The 15,702-nt window shown below is 38.9% G+C and overlaps 1 protein-coding gene across 7 annotated transcripts in view; it reads right to left on the reverse strand.

The window, feature by feature from the left end:
- LOC149080951 (protein disabled-like) overlaps positions 1–15,702 on the reverse strand; it is a 122,185-nt gene that overhangs the window by 29,499 nt on the left and 76,984 nt on the right. For 4 of the 7 annotated variants that reach the window (XM_089237659.1, XM_089237654.1, XM_089237660.1 and 1 more), the window contains exon 2: positions 3,356–3,451. The exons of the other annotated variants lie outside the window; for them this stretch is intronic. The gene's annotated coding sequence lies outside the window, so the exon portion shown is untranslated. The remainder of the gene's footprint in view (positions 1–3,355; positions 3,452–15,702) is intronic. 7 annotated transcript variants of the gene reach the window in all.

The raw sequence follows: 15,702 nt of genomic DNA on the forward strand, positions 1-15,702 counted from the left end.
TATGAATACACGTATGGCGACCCTAATATAAAAAAAAATGCACCAAATCAAGCATGAAGCGGAATTCATGCGCCAAAGCGGTGAAGAAATATCTCTTACCTCCTTTAAAGCTTTTTTATAAGATATGCAACAAAAGAAATGCCTGCGTACGAACGTACGTACGTACGTACGTAAAAAAAGAGAATGAGTTAAGACCAGTCCGATTTGCAATACACAGTCTGGTTGGGAAAAGAAAAATCTGTGTCGGGGCCATGCTCACAAACCCAAGGAAAATTCAAAATACATGGAACGGCAAATAAAATTATAGCCAAGTTATTCGTACTTTTTTATTTGCATATCTTATGTACACCGAGTCCAACTAATTTATATTCAATTATTTTCACATACGGGGTTTCTAATAAGGGCAAGGTTTTTATCTCCATCAATTATCGTTACTGCTGTGCTAGACACAATCGTTTTTTGTCACACTTTAGATAATACGTTTATTTCTCTTATTGGGGGGTCTATTTGTAGAATATGTCTCGATTCGAAACTAGCAACGAGTCCAGCTATAACTGCGTACTTTGATATTTCGAGGGAAATGGTTGCTCATAGATAATCACATAGACAGACCTCAGGGCGGTTTGGATTTGTCGACTTTAGAAATGTACAGTGGAACCCCGATTATCCGAACACATCGGGACAGAAGAGTGTTCGGAAAATCGATTTCGAAACTAATTACACTCATGTCCATAAATTAAGGATAATTCAGAATCACACGGAAATCGAAATCTAAAGTAAAAATTACACCTGTAGAATTATCACACACATCTGCAAGAATGATATGCGAATTTCAGGAAGCCACCAGATGACGCCGATAGTACGTCACAATGACGAGAGTGTAAGAGGGGGGGGGTTATATAAGGAATGGTGGCAAAGAAGTTCACAAGAGTTCTGTAAGGCGCTCAGTGCCATAAGCGAATAGTTATGACACAGAGGACGCATGTGGATGATTTTTTACGTGGTAGAATTATCGGCCGCCTGGAATGTGGACGTACTCAGATGGAAGTATCCGAGGAACTTGGAATTGCCCAAAGTGTCATCTCTAGGCTTTGGCAACGACTCCAAGATAACGGAAATGTCAGCAGACGTTACAGTACAGGTCGCCCCCGAGTTACAACGCCGAATGAAGACCGGTATTTGGCAGTAACTGCCAAAAGAAGCAGACGGAGCACAGCATCCGACCTGTCTCGTCAGCTATCTGCAGCCACGGGTACCACAGTTTCAAGGCAAACCGTGTACAGAAGTTTGGGAGATATCGGTCTATATGCTCGCAGGCCTGTCAGATGTGTTCCGCTCACGGCAACTCACTGTCGGCAGCGATTAGCCTGGAGTAGAGAGCATGCAATGTGGACATGGGGTGTGTGTGGCCAGTGTGTGACACCAGTGGGCTTGTGTGATGTTTTCCGACGAGTCCAGGTTTAGCTTGCAGTCTGATTCACGTTAGACTTTCATATGGAGAACGCCAGGTACCCGTTACCACCAAGATAACATCATTGAACGACACCGTTACGGTGGTGCAGCATTGCTCGTTTGGGGTGGAATTATACTGGGTTCCAGAACAGATCTGCATGTTCAAACCGGAACCATGAAAGCTCAAATTTATCGGGACATCATTCTGGAACAACATGTACGTTTGTTTAGGGGTGCCATGGGCGCAGAATTTGTGTTAATGGATGACAACGCCCGTCCTCACCGAGCAAACATCGTAAACGAATGCCTTGAATCTGAGGATATAACCCGTATGGAATGGCCAGCATTTTCACCTGACTTGAATCCGATAGAGCATGTGTGGGACATGCTTGGCCGACGAGTTGCAGATCGTCAGCCACCTCCTACATGTGTACCGGAACTTCGGAGAGCATTGCTTGCTGAGTGGAGTGATCTTCCCCAAGATCAGATCGATAATTTGATACTCAGCATGCCTAGGCGTTGTACGGACTGTATTTCATCGCATGGGAGACGTACAATGTATCAACCATCATACCAACCATGTAACAGTAAGTTTTTGTAAAGGAGATATTTTTTACAATTGCTCCAGGGAGCAAAAATCGTAGTTTTTATGAATGGTATCATACATACACCATCGTTTTTGTTCTTTATCTTTTGTTTAATAAATGGTCTTTACGAATAAGTAACGTTTGTTGTGTTTCTGAACCTTTATTTGCCGGAGCTGGCATTATCCTTAATTTATGGACGTGAGTGTAGATAAGGGGTCATTCAAGTATTACGTGAGCATCGAGGGGGGGGGGGAGTTTCGGATTTGCTGACTTTTAATGACGGGGGGGGGGGTTTGAAGGTTGCTTACGTCATCAGCCACCCCTTTTTGAAGATATGAAATATTCTAAGCTGCTGACGAAATTTTGCTGACACGGGGGGGGGAGTCGGTGTTTTGCTGACTTTTGCTGACAAGGGGGAGGGGTCAAAAATGGCTGAAAATCTGCTTACGTAATATTTTAATGGCGCCTAACACAAAGGAATAAGTTGAAATTCAGCAACAAACGATACCCCCTCTCCCCCTCCGAGCAATAAGAACTGTATTGTTGTCAAAAAGACGCACACCTCTCTCTCTCATAAAGGCACAGCCATAGGAGATTAAGATGAATTCGTGAGACAACAAAAAAAAAGATGGCCGCTAAATCTGCTCCTATTCACGCGTTTGTTTGCTTGTGAATCGTTTATAACTACTTAAACTGAACCCGGATTTGAGTTTTCGGTCAAACTTCAATTTGAGTCAAATTAGCCTTAATTTATTTTTCAATACAAAACCAAAACACCAAATTTAATTAGTCAATTGTAATGATTTTTAAGAAAAGCTGATGTTCTCGGCCACCGAATAATTCAATATTCAGCCACAAAATTAACCGGATATTCGGTATTCGGCCGAATCACTATCCGTCCCATCCCTAGCACGCAACGAACGCCTCTTACGCACTTATAGGAATACGCATACAGTCGAATCCCGTTATAACGAACGCCAAGAGATCGGAGGAATCACTTCGTAAAAATGAAATTTCGTTATAAAGGAATTCCAGATTACCTAGTATTGTTCCTATGTAAACTTGTTTGGGGATTTGAAAAGTGTTCGTTACAACGAGATTTTCGCTATAATGGCATTCGTTAAAACGGGATCCGACTGTAGTTCCTACGGAAATAAGTTCCGATATGAATAATTCTGTGAATAGATGTTTGTTTCTTCCCCCACGTTGAATACATTATGTCAATGAAACAAAGTCAGTTCCAAAAATAGATCAAGCAAATTAGATCGACGCGACGTATTTCATTAAAAAGAGCAACATAAAATCATGGAACTGACCTTAAACTGCAACGAACTTCCGCTAAATGAACGACTCTCTTCCGCTACCGGATTTTAGTTTTCCGTGTTCAGAAAATGGAATTTCCTCTTCGAATCCTGTTGCAGAAAAGAGGGAAAACAAAAATAAATCAACAAATATTACGGACAAAACCGGATGCATACTCATGTAGGGTTAATTGGGAGCGACACGCAAAATGTAGTTTCTCAAATTTCAATTAAACACAAAGTTCAAGTTGCGTTAAAGAATCAGGTCCTGGAAGGTCCTGGTCATTCTCTTCGACCAGCCTTCCAATACCTTGTAGCCTCCAACATTTGACGATCATTTCCAATGGTGGACTTCTCACCCATGATAATACATGTGAGTAATTCTAATGCGAATGCCCAGCACTGTGAACGGAGGCTCTGTTTGATTATCCCGTCGCAGTGGAGGCTCTGTTTGATTATTCCCGTCGCAGTGGAGGCTGTGTGTGTGTGCGTGTATTGCATATTCTGCAAAAAGGAAAGGGAATCAAAACTTCTCAGCACTGTGGACGCAGGCTTTGTTTCCTCGTTTCCCGTCACAGTGGAGGCGTTGTATATATTTTGTATATATTGTGCATTTAGATCATTCGAATCTTCCACCTCCACATGCCAACTTCATCTTCTTACTTGCCCCACACACAAGTCTTCTCTTCAGTTCTTTTGAAATCTCAAGCTGCGGTCCCCAGCCGTTATGTGCCACTGTGCGCACGTTCAATTTTTCTTCCTGGTCACTGGGTTCAGCTATAGTGGCTTGTACGTTACATCGACTTGATATCTGTGTTCATAGGGAGAACGACGCGAGCGATTTGATACTTGCGAGCACGGGGCAAGGGGGCGACTACTATTAATCTTTGCTAATTTCTCCGACACAACCGCGCCTCTTTTAAGGTAACGGAAGTGTGTTGCTTTGCATCAGTCCGGGGTTGTGAGCGGTTCTATCTATCTATCTCGCCCATGACCAAAAATAGAACATATTGGACCAAAATGGACACGGTTGTGGCCCCACGCTTAATGGGCATAGACCAGTGCTCGACTTCCTTTCAAATATTTAAATTTCTAAATTTTTTTCGATGTCCCTTGTGTAATTAGCAAAGGCGGGCTTCAACATTTCGCGGCCCTCTGAAACGGTTGTTTCCCCAACTGGATGTCCGCGGGCGGATCGGCACTCATCCGGGAACGTCTATCAAGCTACCATCTGAATTACTAAGGAAACCATTTGACTATAAATTCGAAGAAAAAATTAGCACCTACTGCCAAGGGAACTAAGAAGACTGAAAACAACTACAAATACAAATACAAATACAACGCCACAACAGGCAAAATGCCCAACGAGGTGGCTGATAAAAAGATGCCCATAAAAATATGGATGTCATATGTTTCAAAAATACAGCAACCCAATTAAAAATGCAATTAACACAAATTACAAACAATATATACACATGATAAAATATTATACAATGCCCATAAAGAATACTTATGGTTGTCTTATTCTAAGAATCGATTCACCCCAACATGTTTATCGTATTTCTTCTTAAACGTGTCAATTGTGTTACAATTTACTACCTCCGGGGGTAAGCTATTCCATTTATTAACAACCCTATTGGAGAAAAATTCCCTGCGACACCATAACCTTGCATTGTCCCTCACCAATCGATACTGGTGTCCCCTTGTAAAAGCAGTCGATTGGCGGTGTACTAAAAGTTCATGGTCCATCCTATCCATCCCATTGAAAATTTTGAACACTTCGATCATATCTCCTCGACACCTGCGTTCATCCAATGTAAACATATTCAAAAAATGAAGTCTTTCTTCATAACTCAAGCCCTGTGTGCCAATAAGGACACGCGTAGCTCTTCTCTGCACCCCTTCAACCAAGTCTATGTCCCTCTGTAGGTATGGTCTCCAAAACCTTACAGCATACTCCAGTCCAGGACGAACTAAGCCTCGAAAAAGCGGAAGAATGACTTTAGGAGAACGCGAGGAGACCTTTTTGAAAATGAGACCAAGCATTCTATTCGCTTTTTTGACAACCGCTGAACAATGTTCAGAAAACTTAAGTCGCTCGTCAATGAGAATTCCCAAATCGGTGACTCTAGTTGCATCCGGGATAGTGACACCATTCAACTCGTAAGAGAACCGTGGGTTGTTCGAACCAAAATGAGCGACCATGCACTACTTGACTATATCTGCTCAGAAAAGTATTTACGGGGGGGGTGGGGGGATGCTTAAGATACTAAAAGATTTCCCAAAAAATATGGATGCCATGACAGTCGAATCCCGTTTTAACGAATATCGTTATAACGAAAAACTCGTTTTATCGAAAAAAAAAAAGAATATAATCACGCGAGGATAAAAATCCTAATAACTAATGCTGTACAGTGCGCCACGGAAGTTAAGGCACAACACTAATTTTGAGTTCTAAGTTGTAAATTGCGAGGCTTTAAGCATTTTGTGCGGGACTCCTGTGACAAATGTATGACGCGCAACAAAATGTAGAATTCATGAATATTTGTTATATTACAGCGAAAACAATGAGAACGCTACGTTTAAGAAGAAAATAAATGACTACGGTTAATGACTACGGAAATTAAGAACTACGGTTAAGATTATCCTACAGAAAACGAAACGTAATTCTCATAAGAAAATGCAGTCGCAAACAAACACTATGACGTAGTAAATGTCCTTCTAGGAAACCGATTCTCATTCAGCTTGAAGGCAATTAAGAAGCAAAAAAAAAAAAAATGCCAAGTGGCGGACAGTGAAAGTGGAATAACGACTACCATTATTATTATTATTATCACCACACAGAAAAAGAGATAACTGTAAAGTAGTTCTTATAACCAGAATAAGAATACAATATAGCTTGTTGGATAAGATTAAGCAATCAATTCAGATTTTTCTTTCCCTATCGTTCTTTGTTGGGAATGGCGTGTGTTTTCTGGGTTATTGTCAAATGTAATGGGCGTGCAAAAAAAGAAAGTACTGTGCGGTACGTAGTCGCCAAGATTTGATGCGGATAAAAATAAACTTCTCGCCAATTTCTATTTTTCAACAAAGCTCTCCTAACGAGGAAACGTTTTACATACTAACAATTAAGGTTCCGTAATGAAAAAAAAAATAATTATTATTAATGAGGTCGCCCTCGGGTGTTTTACGTGAGATCACGGGCAGTATTTTAATCCGTATTAACCGACACCAAACGTTAATGGGGGGGGCCGTTCAAGTATTATTATGACAGAAAATTTGTAGCCATTTTTGACCCCGCCCCCGACTTGTCAGCAAAATTTCCTCATCAGCTCTGCCCCACTGCCTTCTAACTCATATTATTGGCGGGATCAGAAGCGTACGCGGGGAGAGTGGAGGGGGGCGGGGGGCAACTTTTTTGCGTTAAAAATTTTGTTTTTTTTATGCAAAAAATTTATTTTTAAAAAAAAATTGAAATTTCGGAAGAAAATACTTTTGCGTGTTATTATAATCAATTTCTGTTAATTTGAATGCTATCTGAAGGCGAAGAACTCAAAATTTCTCTTCAAGGAATTCATTGCGACCCACCCTCTAAGCCATGCATGCTAAACCCTTGGTCCGCGGATCAAATATGGCCCCCGAGGGTTATCTGATGTGGCCTGCCCACCCCTCAAACCTAATTTTGTAAAAATGAACTAAGCGGCGCATTTACAGATAGCTTAAGTGACCCTTGGCCCAATTCCAGAGCATTTAAGCGTCCAGTGGCACATTTTCATTTCACTCAAGTAGACCTGCGGCGTTAACGCCCTCTGGGGGCGATGTAATGTTTCGGGGGGGGGGGTGGTAGAAGATACGGGTATAACATAAGATCCTATGGGTTATGTTGCGTTTGGGGGCGATGGGAGAAAAAACATTTCTGAAGAAAGGGGCTATGGAATTAAAAAGGTTGGGAAATTATGATTTAACCGAAAAGAAAGCTGGTACGTGGGTCAGAGGGAGTTTTCTGTTTGCGAAAACGAGCCCTAACATTGCCAACATGTTTGGTATAACATGTTCAAATACAATTTATAATTCATTGCGAGTCTCTTAAAAAAAAGTGATTATACATATTATATATCCCCATCAATATTTATATATATATATACTTTATTTAAGCATCGGTTATGTGACGTCATGTCACGTGATCTTGCTTAACCAATCTCCTTTCGAGAGGGGGGGGGGTTTCCTTCATCAATGACGCAAGAGTTTCGATTTCAAAACTAGCATCTTGTTTGCAGGGAAGCATATTTACAAGATATTTTTATTTACAGGGAAAATTATATATAAAAGGTATTTACAAGAATTTTTTCTTTCTTTCTACAGGGGGGAGGGGAACGTTCGGCCTTTGCATCACAAGCATATTTTTTGGACGGCGGAGCCGTTGCAAGTCATCTATCTCTGCGGTAGCCGCGAGATGTATGGAACGGTTCAGGCGGTTCCATTTTGGGTCTGGCATCGTGCGATCGACAGTGACAGCATTTAACTAATGACTCGTAAATAACATCAAGGCCAGCAGATGGCGACAAATATGTAGAGAAGGGTGTCCTCTGCCCAGAGACGGGATTAATACATGTTTTGTGGCCCGGTGCGAAAACAGCTTTGCGGCCCTCTAAATCGGGGTTTCCCAATCCCCAATGTTCATGGACACAGGGCCGCAACTAGATGCTTGGTCAACCGGGGCAAGCATTTCGGCGTCCCCTTTTAATGTTGAAGCAGAGGATAAAGGGTGAAATTTGCTGCCCGTTCTTCCTGGACACTCGACCCCCATATGCTTCTACCTAGCTGCAGCCCTGCATGAATAACCTGGTGCACGTGAGGTTTACATTGACACCTGGGAACTACTAACAAGCTATTATTTCATGGTCAAGAGAAAAACAAAATTGACTATAAATTTGGACGACAGTACCAGTAATCTTCTCTGTATCGTTCCAATTTTAATATATGTACTAGCCGAAGCATCGTACGTAAGACAGCTGCCCAGATAAAAAATTACAAGTTTACCCCTAGGCATTTGAAGGTTTAGCGTTGTGAGGAATAGAGAACCGATAAAAAAAACCCAGGGTCTCAACTAGATACTCTCACAGCCGGGAAAGCATGCATTATGCTTCCCCCGTGTAATTTTGGAATAATTTTATATGAAGAATTTAGCGCCCCATATCTGGTACAGTACTTGGGGCACCACATACACCTGCATCGTGAGGAAGGGGCAGTCAAAACCATAGGTCAGAGGGTTCGTTGTCTGAATACTAGAGGTCCTGAGCACAATTTTAAGATACTGCATGTGTGTGTGTGTGTGTGTGTGCTTTGTTAAGAATTATTAACGAGACCATGTGCACAAAACAATGTCTAATACATTATAGAAGTTTCTGAATTGTTGCAGCTGACACTTCAATTCTGGTGGAACTTCCCCCCCCCCTTCTGGGGTGCGCAACTGAATGTCTTTCTCCAAGGTGCGGTTGACTCGTGGGTGCGGTCAGAAGCCCTTCCCCCTCCCCTGCACAAATACGGGAGGCAGAGTTTCTCAAGCTTTTTTTAGCCGTTACCCAAAATCAACACCCCGGTCTAATTTCCGACCCTTGGGTCTATTTTAAAAATTAATTAATTAAATTAATTTTAAAAATGCTTATTAGATGTTCCAAAATCAGGGAAGTAAAAAATGGTCGGGAAAAATGTTAAAATATTTGGCAAAAGTCAGGATAATATGTAATAATAGTAACCATCTTACACAAAATGGGTGGAAATACATTAGGCAGGTGCAAGTGCTTCATTGAGACATAGCGGTGGGCCATGATCTGGTTCGGAAGATGAGGACAATGTCACACCACACAAGTCGGAAGTTGTTACCGAGCGGCTTCAGGGACACTCTTTTGACTTCGGCGTCCTCTCCGTAGTCCCCCTAAATCCCCAGGCACGAACATTATTCAGAACATATGTAATACCTCTTGCAATGTGCTGTGCAAAATCACCGTTTTGTAATTGTGGACTGCCCTGAGAGAATCATGGCATGCATTTCCTTCAGAGTACCTTCACACATTAGTGGAGTCAGAGGCGCCGACATGAAGAAAACATTGGGGGTGGGGGGGGGAAAGGCTGAAACTTGCTGGTCGTCCCGTATATACGGGACTCAAACGCGTACGCAGGAGAGGGAAGGCGTATTGCATCGGTTTTTTTTTTTCAGAAATTATTGGGGGGTCTCAGCCATCTTACGAAATTTATTGGGGGAGGGGGGGGGGAACTCAATTGGCCTCACCCCGCAGGTTCCGGCGCCTACAAGTGGAGTCCTTGCCACGTTGTGTTGCGCAAGGGGGGAACCCACACGATATTTGGTGGATGTACCAGTTTTTCTGGCAGTAGTGAATCTTCCAAGAAGACAATGTCCAGAGAAAACTATCGCACAAGGACTTTTACTCTTTTTTTTTTTTTTCCTTCTGCTTGCTTTTAAGTTGTTATCTCTCATGATTAACATAAAAATTGAGGAAGCGGCGGTACAGTTCATTCATTCATTGTTGCGTCTTGAACTGCCCTGAACTGAAGTAGGCCATACGGCAATATTACCATTCCGGAGGTCATCACGGTTTTTTTCTTCTCTTTTCATTCCTTTTTTTTTTTTTTTTTCAATTTGCAATTCTTTCTGGAATTCTGAAACAACTCAAACTTAGAAGGGGGGAGAATATACTGCGCGCAGAAATGTTTCTGCAACACTGATTCTATTGTTCCATGCAGGTCCCAACCCTCTATTTTAGGTCTGTCAGCGTTTCTCTCTATGTCTCCTTTATTTTCTTTTATAGATTTATTTCACTGTCGTTGCGTGAATCTATTGTCCTGTTATTATTATCATCATTATTATTGTTGTTGTTATCATTGTGCTTTCTCACGCTCTTACATTATTTATAAGAAACGTGCCCTCCTTATCTTGTCCTTATGTATTTTCTGAGAAAAATTTCTTAAAATTTCATCCATTTGAAATCGAGAAAAAAACCCAATAAAATAGGCCATGCCAACAGTGCCAAACTGTTTTACGGCACTGAAAGTCTACCAAATATTATACGCAGGAAAATTAAAGTACAATAATTAAAAATTTAACCACTCCCCGACTTATGAACAGGTTCCGTTCCGGAAGTTGTCTAGAGGTTGAACCGCGCCAAAAATCACCGTTACCTTAGAACTCGTATTCGAAAGTTCCGTTCCGAACGTTGTCTGTAGGTTGAACTGCGTCAATTTGGCGATAAGTCACCTTCGATATCAGTGTTTCGAAGGTTCCGTTCCGAACGCTATCCATATTTTGAACCGCAACAATCCTGCGATAAATCGCCATAATTCGCTGTCTTATACGCAAGGCCTTCCGGAAATCGTTTTCGGATTGTTCTAGCGTTTTCTTTGAGAAATTACATTTCATACACTTGAAAGTTATCACCAAATTTCTTGGTGTGGCTCTTGGTTCTTGTTGAGGCTCAGGGAAGGGGGGGGGGAAGGGAAATATCCTTTATTATTCGCTTTATTTGTTCTTATTTTCACCAGGCAAGCGCCCTCTTGAATCTCACCGCTTGCTCACCGACCCCCCCACACTGTAGAGTGAAAGTTGTTTGTTTCGGCGAGTCCTATCACCCCTTACAGTTCTGATCATCAGTTTAGGTACGCCCTGCATACTGAGCATAGACTTAAGATATAAATAGACCGCGCACGCTATTCATAAAACTTGTCGAACGTGAAGAAAAGATGAGCAGTATTGTCGGGGAAAGAACAGGTTCTGCGCTATTACATTTGGCGCGTTTTCGCAGAAGCTAGGATGTTGCTGTAACGAAATTTGACTCAATTCGATCAAGTTGATGAAAACTTTCCTTCATTTTTTCAATGAATTTCACTCATTTTTATGTGAAATATTTAGGGAGTATCAGATTTGAAAAAATAAATTCTATAAAATAAACAAATATTGGAAAACGGAATTTTTTTATTTTCCATTAAGGGATAAGTCTTAATAATTTCTTAACACATGGGTTTTTAAATTTTAATTGAATATATAATATTTGAAGGAAGTGAATATAAACAGTATAAATTTCATGAAATAAATTTTTTTGGCACAGTTTTTAATAGCTTTCTAAATATCTATACACACACAGGAAACAAAATATTGTATACAACAAATATATAATGTTTATGTTACTGTAAATTTGATACATTATACATAACATGTTGGAGTAAAAATAAATGCTAGAAAATCGTATATGTTGTAAAGCCTAATTCATTTATATTTTTAAATATTCTCTTCATTCACTTTGTCGCTTTTAATTTCGAAAATTTATTTATACTAGGGGTTATTAAAACAAAAATATATCTTTCCAGAACATTACAATTACTCTATGTACTCATAATTAATGTATAATTAATTATAATGCATCATATTATGTTATGTAATGTAATACATTCACACTCATACCATATTCAGTCATGAAATAATATTCAAACAATAAGAAAAAGTTTCATTTCTAACATTCCTGAAAAACCTTTTATAACCTCATCACACAAAACTGTAAACACTTACATAATATTTCAGGATTAAAATAGATTTTACTCAAGAAAATTACAGAATCTCATCATCAATTTCTCTAAATTATAAGAATTAAAATTCCATGTAGAGTATATATGTAATAATTTAAAGTGTGTATATATATATATATAATATTTTAGGATATAATATTTCATATATATAATATAATATTTACACATGTCACAAATATATATATATGTATATATATATATATGTGTGACATATGTAATCTCTTCGCTCCAAAAGTATGCATATATTAATCTTAATTTAAGGTATTAAATCGTTTTTAGAATGATTCTTTTTCAAGATAACATCTGAGGTACACAATATATGACTTCAGGTCTTAGTACAGATATTGACTCAAAAAATCAATTGAATAATTAATTTTCTTGTTTGAAGCGGCAATTTCACATACAACAAACATAAATTAATGAATAAAAAAATTTCTTTTCTGTAATAGTTTTATCTCAGGTGTGAAGAGGGCTAAAAATACTATTATTTTTAGAGGTTGTTATGCATTTTTATGCAAAACTGCAATTGTCTGGGGGGGGGGGGAAGTTTTCCTCACATTCTATTTAAATAGAATATTTTTCATAAATTTCTCCTTCTGAAAAGCATATTTTCTTCCAAGTTGAGCAAAACTCGAATGAACTCACTAGCTCGCCAAATCTCGCCAAATCTTGCGGAGACGTATATTTCAGTTAAAATTTCATAAAACTCACAATTTCAATCATTTATTGCCAAAAATCCTATTAAAACATTTAATAATGATTCATGACATTTGAATTTTACCAAAACTTGGAACTTCAATTGAATTAAATCCAAAATGGAGTAGTTAAAAACTGAGATTACGTCAGAAATCCATTGCATCGTCAATTTAATATTCCAATTTTTAATTTATAAGAAGGGGAATAAGCAAAAAAGTATTCCCTTGTGAAAGGATACTGGTCCCCCTTTCCTAAACCGTTCAGAACATCCGAAAGCTGCACACGTGGTGACCATTCTAATGAAAAATAAGACAGCACGTGTAGATCGTCATACGAGTAGCCATAAGGAAAGCATTGCCAGCGAGATTCCCTGACCAGCCTTTCGACCGGAGTCACGTGACTCCGGATCTTTGCTTCACATTGTAACCCCTCGCGCGCACTCTATAGTATTATTACTCTGTGATACTGAGTTAGGTGAAATCGGCGGACCGATTGGGAATTCCCACGGACCGGCACCGGCAAATCGTTGCTGACAATAAACGTGTAATTAATACACGATACACAAAAGACACGGTGGTAATTATTCTTTCCCTTCAATCAAAAACAAAATTATCGTCGTAGGCCTACATTAGCCGTGAACCGTGTAATTTGAAAACTGACATTCGTTTCAGAACATTAACAAGTAACGGGCGATTAAAAAAAAATTAGTAAAATAAAGAGATAATTTCTAGAGATTCATAAACGCGTTGAAAGATTATCAACGTAATTTATTTGACAAAAAGTGGAATTGTCAACTTAAAAAAGAAAACAATCAAGAAATCGGACTTTATCTCATAACATGTCTTCGGGCGAGTGACTCATTAAAGTTGCATGAGATCTCGTTTTCTGTGTGTGTGTGTCGTACAGTATTAAATTTTTTTATTATTATCTCTCCGTTTCAGTTCAGCAGAGCATGTATTCAGAACTGAACTGACAGCTAAATAATGTTAAGAGATCGAGGAAGAACAAGAAGAAGCCAAAAAAGAAACACTTAAGTAATGAAAAAGAGATAATAATGGACGAAATCCGCTTCTCTCTCTCTCTCTCTCTCGTGGTCCAAGTCTTCTCTCCAAAAAAAAAAAAAGATCTGCTCTAGTTATTTGCACAAGGCCCTGCCTGCCTGAGTCACCATTTAAGTACGGTTTGACTTCCTTGGTTACAGCACGCTATAGCGAAGAAAAACTAACCGAAATGTGGAATGAATTCAAAAAGATCTGATAAATAAAATTCAATTTTAATTTATGTATCCAGGGTTTTTTTTTTCCCCCCTCCTTTAATCTATAATTTATTTTAATGTCACAAAATTAAGATGGATGGTGATTACGGAACTCGGAGTTGACTTCCGTGGTTACAGCACGATATAGTGGAGAAAACCCGAATTTAAAATATTATAATCAATAAATTTAATTCATATTTATGTTTCTAGATCAAGCTTTTGTGAAAAGTTTTGCTTTTGCCCTAATTTACCGATCACCATGAAAGTTCCTATCCATTATCAATCACTATGAAAGTTTTGTTTGCCCCCTGATTTATACTGGTCACAACGAACGTTTTGTTTATGTCCTTATTTACCTATCACCATGAAAGTTTCTACGAATCCTCTATATTACCGATCACTATGAAAGTTTTGTTTAGGCCCTGCTTTATACCGATCACTATGAGCGTTTTGTTTATGCACTGCTTTACAGGTCCTAATGAACTTTTTGTTTATGCCCTTATATATATATAACTTTTTGTTTATGCCCTTATATATATATAACTTTTTGTTTATGCCTTTATTCACCGATCACCATGAAAGTTTCTACCTATCTTCGGCATTATCGATTACTATAAAAGTTTTGTTCACCTTCTGCTTTATCGATCACTATGAGAAGTTTTGTTTACGCCCTGCTTTACCGTCACTATGAACAGTTTTTTTTATCCTCAGCTTCACCGAACAGCGATAAAATTTTACCTATTCTTTGCGTTATCAGTCATTATGTTATTCGCTTACATTACGTTTCGCTTACCCCTCTTCTTTACCAGTTACTATGAACGTTTTGTTTAAGCCCTGCTTTATCGGTCACCGTGAAAAGTTTTGTTTATGCCCTGCTTTATACCGGTCACTATGGATGTTTTGTTTATGTACTTATTTACTTATTAACCGATCACCCTGAAAGTTTCTACCAGTCCTCTACATTATCGATCACTATGAAAGTTTTATTTATGCCCGGCTTTATGCCGATCATTATGCAACTCTTTACCTATCCTTTGCATTATTGATCACTATGAACGTTTTGTCGTCCCTTTGTACTCTGCATTACCGATCACCATACAAATTTTTACTTATCCTTTGCATTATCGATCACTCTCTCTACCTCCTCTCTCTTTCTGTTCTCATTTGCTCTTTGCCCATGCGCCCAGGCATCATATTTCAAACATGCAAATAATTATTATTTTTATCTGTGTGTTATATACTATACATAAATATTTTCTAAAATTGTATATGTGGATAGATATACTTCTTAATTTCGTATTAATGTCGAAAATTTTCAGTTTACTAAAAAATATTTGCAATGGCTTCCAGAGTGTTGTTATGTTCTTGCTTATATTATCTACTAATCTTATCTACTTATTAATTGATCGGGATGATGTGCAAATTGATAAAGTTTCAGTTTTCATGTATGTTTCCAGCCTTATTTTAGCCTATAATTAGTTTTAATGTTTCAAAATTGTTTTAATGTTAAGATGGCGATGACGAAACTAGTATTTTATTTACGAGAGATATTTTTCGAATAAGGTTCACGTATGTTTTCTTTCATTTTCGCACATGCGCATGATATGTTTGACTGGCATCTCCTGCAAACACGGACGTCATTTCGAAAGTCACATCAGCAATGTTTGCGTTGTCGTGTAATGTAAATGTTCAAGATTTAGTGTTGAAGTCCGTTATTTCCTTCCTGATCTCAAGAGATGTGTCAACGTTAGAGATCGGACAGATATGTGAATACCCGCGAGTGATGGGAAAATTCATAAATGAGTGAGATTGTTCA

This window comes from Pholcus phalangioides, unplaced genomic scaffold (genome assembly GCF_987345545.1).
Source record: "Pholcus phalangioides strain wild (caught in Gottingen) unplaced genomic scaffold, Ppha-v1.0 ptg000010l_1, whole genome shotgun sequence".
In the NCBI taxonomy this organism is placed as follows: domain Eukaryota; kingdom Metazoa; phylum Arthropoda; class Arachnida; order Araneae; family Pholcidae; genus Pholcus; species Pholcus phalangioides.